Genomic DNA, 14,018 nt, shown 5'->3' with positions numbered 1-14,018 from the left:
AGATGGAGCTCACTTTATGATCTAATGAATGGATTACTAATAGCACATGAATGTTCTATATTTAAATATTAGAATAACACTTTCCCCACCAAAGAGTGGTAAACAGAAATCTTTTTGTGGCCCTGTTTATAATTTAGTCTCCAGCAAATTGTAAAATGAAAAGACTATTTTTTTTAATCATTACTTTTCAGAATTAAGGAAATATATTTCATTATCCATGAAACTGTGTCACCAATATAGGGAAAATAAAGTATTTTTTGTATATTTTTATGTATAAAAATTAAAAATGTGGTTTTAGTAATTTATATAATCATCAAAACAACATACCAGTACATTCAGACATTAAACTTTTAAGTTACCCGCCCAAAATGGACTACTCACTAAAAGAATATTTCTGGCATATACATGGGTTCTAAGCATACTTATATTTTCCACAAATTTTAATTCCCATAATGGTAAATAATTTCTTTACCTAAAACAGGGATGGAAAACCTTTGGCACACCAGATGTTGCTGAACTCCTACCCGCATCAGTCCATGCCAGTTGTCAGGAATGATGGCATCTGAACATCTGGAGGTCCAGAGGTTAGTCACCCCTAACCTAAAAGCGTAATGCCCATGAACTAAATGCCTAAAGACACACTTTTTCCTATGAGCATATTGCATCATCTTCAGCTGATACAATTTGATGAAGAATTCCCTGCTTGAAATGTACCCAGTGTAATGCTTTTACTTTCAACAACATTCCTAAAGCTCAGTCTCCATTCTGGGGCGAAAAATTATGCCAGCCATGTTCATTCTGACTGTAACTGTATTAAAATATTGTCTGTTATAACTGTCTGGTGTGAGTCATTTTGATTCTGACACTATACCTGTAGGTTAAAGTACAGATTAGACAGAACCTTGAAGCTCAACTAAAAAACAAACAAAACTCAAACCATTTCTATTATTATTTCTGAAGCATGCTCTCTTTTTTAAGAAGTACAATAATTCTCCAAAGAATACTCACAATTATCAGGACAGTTATCAAATAAAAAGGAATGCTGGGTGTGTAGACTTATGAGGAGTGTGTTTTAGACATCTGAGCAGTGGGAGGTGATGTGCCTGATTTTCAGAAATCACCCCCACCCCCACCCCCCAGTACCCTCCTCCACCCCATCCCACATAGTTCAGGAACTCCCCCCCCCAACTCTCTGGAAAGGCCTTGGGGGTACAGGTGGCTGCAGAGAAGGAGAAAGAACAGGAAACTCTCCCCCCTCCCCGATTCTGCATGCTTTAAAGGAATGAAATGAAAGAAAGCAAATTCCAGTTTTGATAGGCCACAGCTGCCATCATCCCTGACTATTGGTCATGCTGACTGGTGTTAATGGGAACTGTAGTACACCAACATCTAAGATGGCACACCAAGCTGGGGAAGGTTGGCATAGGTGATGCAACAGCTCAACCTTGGTTCTTTGTGCCAAAGAAGCATAAAGTACTCCCACAAAAAGTATCATTTTTTAGAGAGCTAGGAGTGTTCTTCCCTTACTCCTGAAGCAAAAATAGGACAGGCACATTCCCAGCTTTTTGGAGTGGGGCACAACAAATCTATTCTTCACAATTTTGGAGCTGCGTGAGGAACCCCAAAAGAAGGCCTCCAGAATTCAGAACTGACATTTTACTCTGCTTCAATATCAAGGCACCTAACTTTGTAGTAGGAACGCAGGTGGCGCTGTGCTAAACCACAGAGCCTAGGGCTTGCCGATCAGAAGGTCGGCGGTTCAAATCCCTGTGACGGGGTGAGCTCCAGTCGCTCAGTCCCCCTCAGTGCCAACCTAGCAGTTCGAAAGCATGTCAAAGTGCAAGTAGATAAATAGGCAGGAAGGTAAACAGAGTTTCTGTGCGCTGCTCTGGTTTCGCCAGAAGCGGCTTAGTCATGCTGGCCACATAACCCGGAAGCTGTTTGCGGACAAACGGCGGCTCCCTCAGCCAGTAAAGAGGGATGAGCGCCGCAACCCCAGAGTCGTCTGCAACTGGACTTAACAGTCAGGGGTCCCTTTACCTAACTCTGTAGTACAGTGGAACCTCGGTTCTCAAACGTAATCCATTCCGAAAGTCCGCTCGACTTCCAAAACGTTAAAAAACCGAGGATCAACAGGACGCCAGCAAGTTCAATGGGGGAAATTGAGAAACGCGCCTTGGAAGCCGTTCCACTTCCGAGGTGCGCTCGAAAACAGAAGCATTCCTTTCCGAAACGTTTGGCAGCCGTGACGTAAGAAAACCAAGGTTTGGCTGTACCTATGACACAACTGATGACAAAAAGGGAACATACTTTCAGTCCATGCCTGGCAATTTTCGAAACATGGTTGTTTGTTGCACTTTGGCAAAGGGGAGCAAATAATTGATGTAGCAAATAAGTAACCTTTTCAGAAGAAACCAGATACAAAGCTACCTTTTCCAGCAACCTCTGTCCTACCATCAAGTGCTTTTTTTCTTTTTCTTTTTAAAGAAAAGCACTAAAGCACATACTATATATCTTTGAATACTTTTCTGCCACGCCCCACAAAAAGGTACAGTGACTCTTGCACAATGACTGCAGAATCAATGACCAATGCGCAAAGGGGACATTCTCTCCTGATTCCAGGAAAAACTGATCACGTTCATAAATCTTTATTATAGGTGTGAATTGCATATATGTCCCAGCCCAATTCCAGGTGGAACTTAATGTTTCTTTGTATTTATTCTAACAATCTTCTATCCCTCTAGAAAATGTACCAGGAGATGCTACAGTTATATTCAGAGATACGGCAACATAAGAAGCAATCCTTTCTGGGAAAATGGCACATCTTTGTAACAAATGAAATTATATTTAATCCTGAATACTTTGTTAATAACTTTTATCACATTCCTCTTCCTCAAACTAAATCCCCCAAACTTACTTTTTTGTAGAAGTACTATTTCTCCATCATTTGCCTGTCCCTTGAAGTACTTTTTCACTGGGCTTCCAAAGTTTCTATCTTTGGAGGTATAAATGCGCAGAAAAATAGGCTTTCAGCCAATACAGAGCTAAAGAATCATATTTCTCACGCTAATAGGGATTCAGCTTCATTAAGTGACTTCAAAAACAAATGCCAGCCCTTTAATTAAATTTTTCTCTAATAAAATTCATTTAGATTTCTGTTTCTATTTACAAATGTGGAAACAATACAAATACATATGACCACAAATAGTTTTATGGAAGCAGCTTCTTTGTTAGAAGTTAGAGAGTAGAGACTCATGAAAAAAAAAGGGCTGTAAATTTACAGATAAAACACTTGCATTGCATTCAAAGTTTTCAAGCCAGGCATTCCAAACTGCCCGCCTTATTCCAAGGGAGATTTCCACAAAAGGGGAGGTGGGGGTGAATGCCTGTAATTAGATCTAATGCCAAGTACTGTGTCTGATAAATATGAAAAACATTTTCATACTAAGGCCAGTATCGCTTCAAAGAGATGTCAAGAAGTAAATAGATGTAATTTTATCAGAGAATGTCAGGACAAACTAAAATAGACAACACTAAAGACCAAGATATGGCAGTCACACAAAATGTGGTATATTTGCAACACATGATAATATTTTTATTCTAGGGTGGTTGCAGCACATTAATTAATTTTATATTTGATGAACACACACACACACATCCCACCTCACCCGCTTTTAGAGTTTGTATGTATTGTCTTATTATTTTGGAGCTTCCTGAACTGGTTTTATTGTTCTTAGAACTTGTGTTTCAGTGTTTCGTTTTTGCTGTGTACTTCGCTTCAATGACTTTATGAATTTGCATGACAATAATAACCCCGAAGCATGCATTTTATTGTTAATTACATGTAAACACCTGAAAAAAAGCTTAGGTTACAGATTGTGGTTTGCCTGGTGTGAGACAAACCATGAACCCAAGTTTGGATCACCGGCTAAGACAAACCATGGCTCAGTTCAGAGTACAGCAGCAGAGGATGTTTGGGAGAGAAGCATAGAGCATCTTTACCATTGTATGTCCACACTAAACCATTGCTTGGCTTATTGTTATATGTTAACCAGCATGGTGTGTGTGTGTGTGTTGAGTTATGGATTTTACGTGAACAAGCAAAATAATGATCTTTACCTAGCATTATTTATGTGCTATTAAAATCAGAACTTTGTGCTAAACCACATCAAAGTTAGTTATGTTGCAATTGTTGGCCTTTCGATGTGTTTTGTACTCTAGATGTTGAAAAAAGAATTTTTATGTAGACTCCTCATTAGTATTAGGAACTTATTTTCGAAGCCAAATAATCATTTTTCCTAGATTGATCTGTAACATACCGGTAGTTCTAACTTTATTACATCACATTTGTTTTTCGTAAGGTTCTTACTGGAACATTTTTAATGGACTAAAAGCACTAATCCTTTGCTGCTGCACAATGGTAATATCTATTAGTGCTAAATAGAGCTTGTCTCTATGGAGCACTTGGTGGATTGGGTAAATGGCATGGATGTCACTGGTACAATTATGGGATTCTGAAATAGCTGAACACGTTTTACTGAATAAATGTAATAGTAAGCTGAGCCATCCATGTGAGTGAGATGTTTGGATTCTTATACAATTGTAAAATAAATTACTAGGGAGTAAGCCCCCATTAAAACACAATGGGACTTGCTTGTGAATAAACATGCAGAGATCTGATGTGGCTGTGGTATACTACAAAGAACGATGGGGGATCAAAGGAAACCATATTGCAGAAAAACAACAATGTAATGGCTTGCTAACAAAAAAAAGGCTAATATTACATTTCCCACCATAAGCCAAGCATGAATGTTCTTGTGTCATGTATAATTTAAAATGGCTAAAATCCCAAAGCTGTACAGCAGTTATCACTGCTGTGTCCTTGTGTGCTCCTTGCCTAGAACACAGGTGAAACTGAGAAAAAGTTCCTGGATTTGTAACAACCTTAAAAGATTGTCATCAATGGAATAAAAAGAAGATAGCAGCCTCTTGGTATGCAGCACTAAACTGTATTTGGAGCTTTTATAGTTGAAAAAGAGAACAAATTTTGTCTTACAGAGTGTCATTTGTTCAAGTTATTTTTGGAAGTAATTCTACAAAACTGAAAACACACATTTTGTAGTATGATTATTCTCTCTTTCTATATATATATATACATATATATATATATTCTGGGGGGAAATAAAAAAATTCAGTCTAAAATTTTCAGGTCTATACTAACATAAAGTACAGTTACACTTGGAATATTACATATTTCTGTTCTCAGCATCTCAAAATGGGCTATTTTAGAGTTGGAAAAGATGCAGAAAAGGGTGACCACAATGATCCAGAGAGCACCTAAAATTGAAACATCTGGGGCTGTCAGAAAGAAAGAATTGGGGGAGAGGAAAAGAAGAAATGAGAGACATGGAGATTTATCATGTTGTTCATTGTGTTGAAAAAACTCAATACAGAGTGGTTTTTATCCCATTCATAGTATGAAAGCTCAGGATCATTCGGTGAAATTGATTGGTAGGAGAGCCAGCACAGACAAAGGGAAGCATTTCTACACACAGCACAGAGCTTAGCTATAGAATTAGCTACCATAATATATTTATTTATTTCGCAAAAAATTCATATACTGCTCGATTGTAAGAAAGAAAGAAAACCCTCAAAGCAGCAACTGTGATGTGGTGGTGATGATGATGGATCACTGGAGAGTCTCTCAATGGCTACCAATCTGCTGCAGGAAGTCCACCTTTGTTTGGCAGAGTACAACTTTTCTTATGTTCTTACTGCTTATCCGAATTAATTACATTTAGACCCTGCCTTTCCCCCCAAGGAGCTCAAATACTTCTCCCTTTCTCCCATTTTACTCTTCCTACAGTCCTATGAGGTAGGTTGGGCTGAGATACTCATAGCTGATTTGAGATGTGAACCTGCGCCTCCCCTTCCCCAGTCCAACACTTCAAGCATGACACTGCAGAGGCTCTCTAGGTTACTTTCCTCTAGGACAGGCATAGGCAAACTCGGCCCTCCAGATGTTTGGGGACTACAACTCCCATCACCCCTAGCTAACAGGACCAAGTGGTCAGGGATGATGGGAGTTGTAGTCCCAAAACCTCTGGAGGGCCGAGTTTGCCTATGCCTGCTCTAGGACCTTTTAGGTCCTACAAATATCAACTAACATGTGCTTTTACTTTGATGCCACCCTGCATCGCTCCCACACCCACCCACCTTAACCGTGGCTTTCACCCACCCATCTCACACAGGCTTTTCCTACACACAAGCCATGGTAAACAGAACCAGGCCGACCAACACTATCAACTTGCTTACACCTCTGGATCCCTCCTGCACCCCTACCCTCTCGTAGGTGCCATGTATACACTGAAAACATGCCTACAATGTTTATTATTCCCCACCACCATTCACTTGGTTGCCTTTGAAATATGCAAAATGAAGCAGAAAGAAATGGGGGAACCAAACTACAGAGTGGAGTTCAAGTACTGGCATCCTCCGAACTTGCAGAAGGTTGTTTAGCCAACATTGCTCTCACGGGAAACAGAATCCTGAAACCACTCTTTCTTGAACGGTCTTTCCTTTTACTGACCCATCCATATTAGTAAGACAAAAACCTCTTAACAAAAGCTTGAGATTGTTTCAAGCAGCTAGCAGACTCAAGATTTGAAGGTATGACTCAAATCAGGGCAATTATGTGGAATTGTCTAAAATAATAATGAAGGATGGGCCCTCCCAATTCTCTCTGCCTCTCTTGACAGCTGGCATTGCCTCCGACCTGGGGGTTTCTTTTGGTAACATGCCAAGGCCAAGGCTGGCGTTTACAGAGGCCTGCAAAAGAGAATGAGTTACACTTAGGAGCTGGGGATTTCTATGTGTCAGATTGAGGCTATGCTGTACTCAAGATGAAAGGAACTGCTTGTGGGACCAGTAAATCTACACTGGCAGTGTCCTGCTAAAACAACTTAGTCCATATGTTGCAGTATCCATCCCAAATAGGTAGCCAGGAAAAAACCCATCAGAAACTCTTCATACCCTAAAATATACTGAATTAAAACATTTTTTTCTCTATTGATTTGATTTATTAAGCCTTTCCTGCCATTGGCCATATGCCCTATAACTCAGCTACACAGTCTACTAGTTCAGTCAAAACCACACACATTCTGGATCAGGCATCCCCAAACTTTGGCCCTCCAGATGTTTTTGACTACAATTCCCATCATCCCTGACCACTGGTCCTGTTAGCTAGGAATCATGGGAGTTGTAGGCCAAAACATCTGGAGGGCCGCAGTTTGGGGATGCCTGTTCTGGATGTTGCTTTCCTTTATTCCATAGCTTGCCCTGAGAACTGGCTCTCACCCGCTTTCCTTCTCACTTCAAAATAGTAAGCCTGTGTCACTTCAGTTTCTCCTAGGCATTCATTCATACATACTGAAACTACAGGAAATCCACAAGCTGAACATGAAAGCAATACAGTGCTAGTTGCTTGTGCCACAACAACTGGTTTATAGAGATACACTGCTTCTGAACATGGAAGTTCAATTAGCCACCTTGAATAATGGGTTCTGTTAAATATCTGTCCCACTGATTTATTTAAGCTACAGTGGTACCTTGGGTTACAAACATTTCAGGTTACAAACGCTTCAGGTTACAAACTCCGCTAACCCAGAAATAGTACCTCAGGTTAAGAACTCTGCTTCAGGATGAGAACAGAAATCTTGCTCTGGCAGCGTGGCAGCAGCAGGAGGCCCCATTAGCTAAAGTGGTACCTCAGGTTAAGAACTGTTTCAGGTTAAGAACGGACCTCCGGAACGAATTAAGTTCTTAACCAGAGGTATCACTGTAATTTGGAAATGTCAATGGATTCATTTAAGCTCCTTTAGAAAGCATGACCACATATTGTGACAGATAATTTTATAATAATGAATTATTCTCTATAATATGTTATATTAAAACATATCTTTGTTTGTCCAAAATGTGCCTTCTAATTAATTTTCCTGCATGACACTTGGTTCTGGTACCATAAGAAAGCAAGTCCACATGCCTATTAAGCTCAACCTGCAAAAAACAAACACAGACAATGGCCATAGCCAACAGTTCTGTTTACAAACAAGTTGCAAAACACACCCTTTTAGTACCATGGAATTAAACTGCCAATCCACTCTCCCTGCCTAACCCATATCACATGTAGTGTGGGGTTTCTGGAGATATTCTACCAGCCGTTATTAACAGGAAAAGGAGAGTATCAGTCTACTCTTTGAAAGCCTAATCTATGGAGAAGCCAGGGGAATAAATGGAACATTAAAAATAAAAGTTTGGGCTTTAGGGGATATTCAATGATAATAGCAAGGCAATCTCAATAATTCATACATACAGCTGAATGCACAAGCAGAATTGTTTTTCGGTTATCAGATTGATGCTTGTAGTTTTAACATCTACAGTCATCAGTTTTATTCCTGGTCTGTGTCAGTGTGCAGTTGGCTGTTAACGGTACATATTCAACCACAGATCATTACCTTTATATTGATCTTACTACCCTCTTATTTTAAGTCAAATATGGAAGGGGGGAAATAGTATTGATTTCAGCTCCTAGCTATTTTTGTTTTGACCTGAAAGACAATGCCTGAAGAACATCAGGGTCATTGCCAAATACCCTAATGAATTAATATCACAGCCACAATTGCAAAATTAAGCGTTTCACATCTGACTCCAAAGCATTCCTCCACCATTTGCTGAAAAGCAATCAGACATGCCTGCTACATTAGGTCTTTTATACTAAATAGGTCAACCCACTTAAGTCTTCTGTTTGAAATATTTACTAGCATATGCACGATTTAAAAGTAACATGATACTAATCTTTTAGAACCCTGGGTATCTTAGGTTTCCATAACATTATCTATGAAGTCGCAAGTACCAGCTGCCAGACACATGTAACTTTCTGCTTTCGTCTACTTGCACTGGATTTAAAGATACTCAGAATACTTACAATTCCTCAAACTTAATTTGGGAGCCTGAAATATTACAACCCAGAAACTCATGTTTGAAAATATTGTTATTTATCCTGAATGAGTTTAAGACAATTAAAATCTGTAACCAACTGAGAAAAGCAGCATGAAGCTGCTGGAAACAACACAAAATGACCAATATGGTACTCTGTACTTTATGATTTATTTCCTACTTACCTGGAAGAAAGAAAAGAAAAGAGGTAAGTTTATGTTGACTCTCTTTCTGTACTAAGATCTCAACATATGTCATGCCTTGGGAGTTTATTTATGTCACACCATAAGAACATATGAAGGTCATTGTTAACCTTATAAAATCAAAGTTATTTTGTTTTGGGGTTTGTTTTTTTAAAAACAAGCCCAATACATTCAGCAATTTGGAGCCTTGTACTGACTTTAGCACATTCCCTAGTTCTTCTACAGTTGCAGATATGATCACAGGGCCCCCGCCTGTTCACAATGCTAAACCTCTAAAAGAGGAATGTTTTTGCCATCAATATGCTACAAGTCTGCCAACCTGGTGAGCCTCTTGACAGAGGGAGTTCTACAACATACTCTGCTGCCACTGAAAAGGCTCTTTTCCTTTTCACCATCTTTTCTACTTCTGAATGAGCAGACGCCTAGAGCAATGGCTTCCCTGATGATCTTAGGTATTCAGAGGGTTCATTACAGGAGAAATATCCAGGTCCTACACCATTAAAGCCATTAAAAAGGTAAGCACCACCATCTTCAACACAAATCGATGCTAACCCACAGCCATTGGAGTCTCTGTTAGTAACAGCAATCTAAATTTTGTCCACTGTCTTGCGACATCTAGCCACACACTTATAATTCAAGGACAGATGTGTGGGATAAGAAGAGGCTTAGAGATTATAATCCAACTCACTGTACTAAGGTAGAAGTCTTAATGTCTATAGGAATCCAAAAACGTTGCATCAAACTACTATGAATCTTTTCCAGTATCATTCCAAACGATGTTTTCCTTAAAATAAGTTTAACTAGGATTCAAAAAGACTGACGAACTAATTATGGTCCTCATTCCATCTCCAGAGGTTGCAGCATCAAGGAACGAACTTTCAATGCAGAGAAAGTGCGAAATGAAAGAAAAGCAGCACTAATCCATGGTTTACATGATACACATTTGAAAGCTCAAGCCATGGTTGGATTCTAGTCTCTATGACTACTACAACTCGTCGTTTGGTTTGATGCCCACATTGAGCCCATGTGTGATATTCAAGGGATCCCCTTCAAGAACCTAGCTGGAGGTCGCTCCATCAGGTCCATGGAATCCAGACTTCCATTCAGACACACTCATAATACACTGCTGCTATCACCTACTGAGTTAAGAGAACAGGAATTCTCCCCCTGTTTGCTTGTTTGTATCTATGCAAGACATGTGGAATGGGATATACTTATAGGAACACAGGTAGTTAACAATGAACATATATTCATTTAGAGAACATATCAAAACTAAGTACAGAATAGAAAACTAACATCCCAGATTGATGTTAAAGCTATCCTAACCCTTTTATTTTCTCCCTCATCTCATTCTCGCTCACTATCTCAATTCCATCAAACTCTCTTAGACACTCTCCAACTGTCTTTCACTAACTTCACCCATCATTCTATCACACATCACGTATCATGCATGCCAGCTGTCTATATTTTGCAAAATTGCACCCACTTTCTGCCTTGTATAATTATCAAAGAAGCAGGGATTTCCCTCTCTACACTAAAAAATACTACTAAAAACACCCGCAAGAAAGTTGGAAAAGCAAAGCATACCACCAGCAGCTGTTCTTTGGAATTGCTTTTCCCCGGAAAATGCATTATTGTTACACCTAAATTGGTAATTTTAAAAAGTGCATTTGGCAACAAACAATGACACACAATGAAGAGAAATGTATGCAGAGTAACAGCAAATGAGCTGAATGCCCACAGATGAATTTGATGCACTGTATACATTACTTATTGACTTCCAAATTAACTCAAGTGGCGGCAACACACAAATTATATGTCACCTAATTTTGACGTGCAAAGTTCTATGTGAAAATGGCATGCTATCTTTGGCAGGCAAAATGTAATGTAGAGAATGGTGTTAATATAACTTTACCTACATGAGCATTTCTCTCAACCAATCAACTCCCTTAGGGGTACAATGTAATTTAAAGCTCACTTCATGGGTCTTGCTCCTGATCGGTCAATTATTCCAAATCAGGCAGAATTAAATGTGGCATTTTTGGGATGTGGAATGATGTTAGCCAGTGACCAAAAGTGAAACTAATAAACCAATTTCACTCACTGCCCTAGGCTGTTCTCAAAAAATTGAAGTCTCAGAGAAGAAAGACTGCTTTATCTGTTTGTTGCCCAAACTCTCTTGCAATTTATTATCTTTTAATTCATTTTTTAAAAATATAATTCTGGCTTGGGTTCCGATGAGAATAAAGACGACATCAGAGTTTACAGCACTCTATATGGCGTGAAGCTGTAGAGAACATAAATTTTTTGAGGAAGGAAAGAGGCGCTACTTTCTTCCACCATGAAATGCATAGCATTTGCCCTGCCAGTTGCAAAATTTATCTAGTAGATGTCTGTGCCGCCAAAACCACATTTTAAAATCAACCTTAAACATCAACTGCAGCCATTTCAATTTACAGGAGTGTATCAGGGTAGTTTTAATCTTGGGTGACATGAAATATATATGGCCAGTCTTCTGTTCCAGTAACTTTTAGCACAGGTTTCAGAAGAATTATGTCACAGATATTCATTCTTCCTGCCTTTCAAAGAGGAAATCATCTTAATTTACCATGTATTTCATTATGTTAAGGATAAGTTCTAAGAAGGATTTGGAAGAAATAGGAAGGGAAGGTATTGCTTGAAGAGATCAAACAGAAAAGTTGTCATTGACACAAAATGACCATAATGGAGCTTAAGCAAAGACAGCAGTTGATTGTGTAACTTTCATTAACTTAGAATACTTCCCTGCGATTCTCAGGATAGGACGTACTTGCCCATATTGGGGCGGGGGGGGGCGCTTCATTTCCACATTGCCCCTGCTGCTTAAGGATATTTGGTTAGAAACCTTTTAGTGTTATTATTTTACGCATTCCACTAAATCCATTGCCAAGTTTTAGCCATGCAAAGAACAAGGCAATTTCTGTTGACATACTCTGCATACCAGCAAAAATGCCTGGCTGTTTGAACAGCTTGTGTGTGGAAAATTAAAGCATAGATTTCTGTTTCCTTTTTGTTTATTTTTAGCTAAGCCATGTATTTCTGTTCACCGCTGTTTATATTTGCTTCTGAGAATGCAGGTGTTGCGTCTTTTATGCAAAGGACTGTTTGGTGGATTTACACCAACTAGACTTGGCTCCCTCACAAACAATTACCGTAAGCACTTCCCTGTTTTTTTCTGTCTCTACTTCCACCCAATAAAAAACACTTTCCCTCTACTGTACTTTACCACCATGGCCACATTCCCACATCACAGAAAGATATAAACAATGTCTTTCCATGAAAAAGTGAGAGGCATTCACTTCATTCCTCCTCCTCACAACGGGAGGAAAGAAACCACAATCTCGGCTTACCGTAGCATTACGTCCAAACCAGAGATTGCTCCAACAAACCGTGATCAGTAAACCAGAAGCAAACCCCGGATACGTATTGTGATTTGTCGACAGCAAAACAAACCATGATCCTAGACATGGACCAGGCATAACATTAAGCTAGGATTTGTGGTTTGCTTCCTTTTGGGATGAACACAATTTGTCTGTGTACAGTAAACCATTGTTTATGAGCGACTTGGATGTGTGAATGCAGTCCATGTAAAGAGATCCATTCAGGGATAACATTCAGATAATGTCTAGTTCCAGAACAATATAGTCAGAATATGCTGACAAAGTTAAAAACATGTTGAATTCTTATTATTTATTTATTTATACCAACTCTTTCCCCCTGCTGTTGAGAAAAAGGAGAAATACCAGCACATAAAAATGTGTTTGTTATGTGGACACCAATATAAAAAAACATGGTTTATATAGTACCCAAGTGAGAAATATAAGAAGGTTGCCTTAAGAAAAAATGAGGATTTGATAAGTACTAATGTTTCAAGGCTTCTTATACCCAAACTAGACACACTCGAGGGCTTTTGCACTGCAGGTGTGCATAAAAAAGGAGAATACAAAAAAAAGAAATTTGTGAACAGGTTTGCATTTCGCCACATTTATTCACTTACAGGGTTTTGCTTCTCCTCTCTAACTGAAGGAGAAACTACTTGCAGATTTGCTGCTTAAGGCTGCTCGTATTACTTTGGGTCTTATGTGACATGCTTCAGACCCTTTGTTGTATTATTTAATAGGGCCACAGCATTATCCACCAAGTATTATTATTGCAACAGCAATAGGGGATCATGTTTCTCAACTACCTATGTAATGATGCAGATTAATTTAATGAGCGTCTTATAACGATGTGAAGAACTGATAAGTCCATGTTTGGTACTATTAAGACTCATTAGCTGGTAAACCTTTTCCAGTCATTTGACATCACAATGCATAAAGTAGCAACAAGAAGAGGGGAAGAAAGTCTTTTCTTTGAAAAGCTTGTTGGTTTAAACAGTTGTTTCATTTTTATATAATAATTATTCCTAGAAGCTTCAATTGCTCTTCAGGATTTAACTAAGGTATAAGACATTCATTAGAAAAGCATAGAGCCAAAGTCACCTGTCACAGTGACCGGATAGGGCTACTTCAGAGTAACGACTCTGCACCGCTCTGCATTTTATCTTTTTATTTGTGTTACATATTTACAGTGCTAAAGGTGGAGCTATTTACAGAGACACATCTTCTCAGCTTGAATCAGTACCTCCGAATGGCGTTTGGCGCGTCTTGCGCCAGCATAACAACTTGGGGAGCCCCATCCTCTTCCCCCGACGCTTTCTGCGAAGTTCCGGAGTTGGGGGGATGGGTCTGCCCCCCTTTCTTCCTCCTTCCTGTCCCACCTGGGACGCTGGCTCTTCTACCC

At 39.2% G+C, this 14,018-nt stretch overlaps 1 protein-coding gene across 3 annotated transcripts in view; it reads right to left on the bottom strand.

The window, feature by feature from the left end:
- Window positions 1-14,018, bottom strand: part of KLHL29 (kelch like family member 29) — a 391,592-nt gene that overhangs the window by 269,438 nt on the left and 108,136 nt on the right. The window lies entirely within an intron of this gene.

The sequence above is a fragment of the Zootoca vivipara genome, chromosome 3 (genome assembly GCF_963506605.1).
Source record: "Zootoca vivipara chromosome 3, rZooViv1.1, whole genome shotgun sequence".
NCBI lineage: Eukaryota > Metazoa > Chordata > Lepidosauria > Squamata > Lacertidae > Zootoca > Zootoca vivipara.
This window is presented reverse-complemented; position numbering and strand designations above follow the sequence as displayed.